Here is a 4,416-nt window from a genome sequence, read left to right as displayed (position 1 = left end):
ATGCGCACATCAATAACCAACAATAAACCAACATCATAATCACAAGTCATCTGAATACATGGTTTAGTTCAAAATCATATATCTTATTAAACAGTCGTTTTAAATTCCACTAGTCCTGTGCTATAAATGGCAAATTGGTCAAATAATCCAACACACAGTCTAGGAACTAATAATGGATCCTATCTCATTTTTCTTGAAAATAATAAACTCATTCCACGTCCATTATCTCCGTTTAAGAATTAATTTGATCATTATGGTGGGCTAATCTACTGCCTCTGCGGGCCGGCTAGAGCGGACAGGACCCTGTTTAATTGATTGACTAATTGATTGGGGGGTGTGCGCTCGCCCCACCCCTGACTCGTGTCTCGAGGGCAGCTGTGGCTCTGCCACATTAGCTCTCGTTAGCGTTTTCTAAAGGCTGGCGACACTTAACAAATGCTCTGGCTTTGTCGTGGTGACAGCGCGCGGACACCTAATGGAGCTGAGGGAGCCAGGGTTGAGCGATCCCGACTACAAATTTCAAAGGTCGGGAATAGTGCCCTGCACACATGGTCTCCCGACCACCATGGGCCATACCAGTAAAAAAAGAATCAAACCTGACCATTTTCTTTTTAATTAAAATATGAATTATTATAATTATTGTTATTATTGTTATTATTATATTTGATACGCCTCTTTATTTTTTTTATTAATATATAGCCTACTTAGCAATAAATAGCCTATATATTTTCAATGATCTGAAGTCTAATAATAACCTACAATCACGAACGTTTACAGTGAACCTGTGGCTACGAAAACATATCAGTGGGTGTTTGTTTGGTCTAGTAAGGCTCTGGAAGTATGAAACGTGCACTACTATACATGTAAGCCTACGCGATGATGGAAACGATGTGGTTGAACTGTCACAATCTGCAACTCTGTTTGGAACGGTTGTTAAAGAGACCTATTGTGAGCGGCCATATGCCCACATAGCCATTTAGTGCGTAAAATATGAGGGCCTAGTTCACAGCGGCCCAACGATTTATGGCGCATTCACATAAGGCGTGAAATCCGCAATGATCGTTAAAGAGCCGGTTTTATACGCTGCGCCTGTCAGCCGAGGCTGGATGGCTTAAAGGCCGTTTAGACATATTAAACAAAAACAATACACCAGAAATGTAGGCCCCATCACAGTATTATATTCTACGTGTTTGTTGAGAAGGGAGTGGTAGGCTATTATAAAAAAAAAAAAAAAATTATTATTATTATTTTTTTTTAACAAGAACATTTTTTTAAGATGTGCATAATGCCTTATTGTAAAAAAACTAAAAGTTGTGTTTCTACTATCAAACTGAAAACAGTGCTTGTTTCCCAAAAACCTAGACAGGTTTACCGTGATGAACACCCAGCGATTATGGGACAATCTGTCACGCGTTCACAAAGCTAAAGATCTTTCAAATCCGGCAGAACAGGCATTTTTTTGCACGCGCTGTCAGTGCATGCGGCAGACAGTAATGACCGAACATACACATCGAGCTCTGGCAAAAAATGCTTCCCGCTAGAAAGACGGATGAAGTCATGGGCGCCTTTGATCTGCAAATCAAGCTTCGATAAATATTAAACAATGGCCCCTTTACACGTGTGTATTATGATATATGGCATGTCCAACTTTAAGATAAGGAAATTACCAGAGAAAATGATATCAATAAATTTTCTAAGTATAAACGCTGATTATGTTTCGATTTTCATTCAAGATTCTGAGGCTGGTCTTTTATTTTTTCTCAAATGGTTTTGCAGAGAGAGAGAGAGAGAGAGAGAGAGAGAGAGAGAGAGAGAGAGAGAGAGAGCAGGCGGGAATCTCAAGCCCTGGAGGTGTACAATTTATGTAATCTACGGCTGGGAAATGAATTGGGTAATTTATTGGAAAACAGAAAGTCAAGAAGATTGGATCAGTATAGTTCAACCAAGGGCTTCTATTCATCAAGATCCAATTAACAACCTAACCATTGAGTCTTAATGGGTTTCCAATCTACTGCTCTGATATACTCATCAATCCCTGAGGGAGAAATTAAGCGAATCGACCGCCCCTCGGCGTTGTGGTGTCATTCCTCTCCGCAACTATATGTCAAATTAAAAACACAATTAAAATTTAAACTGTTTCAATCAGAGGCTGCCCCGCAACCTATGTTTCACTTAATAGAACTTTGATGAAAATCTGATGCTCGCTTTCAATCACAAAAGCAAATAGGAAAGGTGGGGCAAAAAAAAAGAAGATAGCCTATCCTTTTGCCTGAATAACTCCAAAACATTTCGAGAAAGTAGCCTAATAAGCAAATATAGGCCCGCTCCCTCTCAAGCGTTATACACGGGATTGAGTTCACGTTCTCGTCGTCTATTGTGGGTAAATGTGCTTTGCAGAGCGCTGAAAAACATTTTCCCCATACACAGCGAAAGATAATTTAATAGGGCAGATGATAGTCCATTTTGTCAGTCTCATATGACGCAGTGAGCTACTATCCCTTTCGCTCGAAAATGTGAGGTCGGCTAACTGAACGTATGTGTTTTATCGAAATTGTTAAAAATCACCTTTCAGTTTGAATAGCCCGAGCTTCGATAAGCTAACAAACCCCGCCAAATTCACAAAGAAAAACACTGTTGTGCAAATGGGAATAATCACATAGACAGAAAGAGATGACTTATGAGCACAAATTGGGAGGGGGTTGTTTAAATACCGGTTATGCATTTGTCCAAACTCTTCCATGTTATTCTAACTTGTCTTCTATGTTAATGCGCATAGAACATATTATCTGTTTATCCCCACCTCCCTTCTTTGCATAAAGACATGGTCAAATGGAAATTATCGAGTGAAAGCTATATATAATTTTTTTTTTTTTAGTTTATGACAGTGGATCAAGGTCATTGGGGGGGGGGGGGGTAACTGTTAACAATGCCCTTGATTTAAAACAATATTTTACAGACGTTATCCGATCAATACTCTACAGGCAATAATGCCTCTGCGATCTATTAATTCACCGTAATGGGCTCGTGCTGAGCTTGCATTATATTATACGTCAATATAGGAGTTATGATTATTAGGCGACGGTATTTGAATGTGCTCTTGGCTGAGTGCTCAGACCCAACGCAGAGAGTTGATTTCGACTTTATAGAGGAAGAGTGCAATAGGAAGACCAATGCTTGTCGATGAGCATGACTGACCCATATTAAAGTTCTCTCTATGGTCCCTGTTTATTCAATTTTTTAAGCCTTTAGTTTTGGTAACAGTAAGCTATATTCTTAATTTTCTTTACATATAGCCTATCTGAAAATAATGATAAGCCCTGAATCTGAAGCCTTTAATCTGAAGGTTTAAGATATCAAAGTAATTTTAGACGGACCGTTCTAAAGGGTTTATTATTATTATTATTATGATTAGGCTAATAATAATAATAATAATTGTATTATTATAATATACATATAATTATAACTATTATTAGTATTATGTTGTTGTCTAACCTATTCCACTGACATCAATAATAAATGAACAGTTTGAGGTTGGTAATGGGTTGCATGCATGCATTTTACAGCACTAGCAATAAACTCATTACTTTTTTCATACTTAAAATACAATGCATTGGAGTTCAGTTTTTTACTCTTCAGTATCTCTCTCTCTCTCTCTGTCACACACACACACACACACACACACACACACACACACACACATACACACACACACACACACACACACACACACACAAAGAGCGGGGAAACTCTTAATGCAATTCCGCCAGCTCTCACCGATAATTATACGGTCTTATTGACAACGCGATTTTGCAAAACACAGCTTGTAGAGTCCGCCAGATTTAAAGGTGCACCTGCTTGTAATTGAGATGGTAATGGGTATTTCAGCTTGTTGAGGCGTAAGTGAAACAATTCCGGTTTTGCTGCAAGCTTGGTTTAGCTCGTGGTATTTTATTTCATAAAATATGCTGTAACTCAATAAACAATAATAGAGATGATTTTTTGCATTATTTTTTTTTAATGTTTAGCAAGGCGCACTGACAAAATACATTATTAATTCATAAATAAACCAATTATCCCTGGTATTGATTTAATTAATAAATTATTTACATATTCATTTATTTATATCCCTTTTAAGTAAATTTTGTTGTTTTGAAATGTATAGAACTACTTCCATATAATTTTGAGACTACAGTGCTTCCCTCACACTGTAACTATGGGGTTGTGCAATCTCATGTCAGTTTTAACTCCCATGCTGATTTCTTAACTCATATGGCCTATATTATTTAGGCCAACTGAAATTCATGTTTTTATTTGTACTCGCTAGTGTATTAGCGAGCATGCCCATATTTATATGTAAACATTACTAAATTGTGAAACAATTTTTCGCTTCAACACAGCAGTCGTGCCACAACGTCA

Source organism: Scardinius erythrophthalmus (assembly GCF_964197995.2).
Source record: "Scardinius erythrophthalmus genome assembly, chromosome: 19".
Classification (NCBI taxonomy): Eukaryota; Metazoa; Chordata; class Actinopteri; order Cypriniformes; family Leuciscidae; genus Scardinius; species Scardinius erythrophthalmus.
This window is presented reverse-complemented; position numbering follows the sequence as displayed.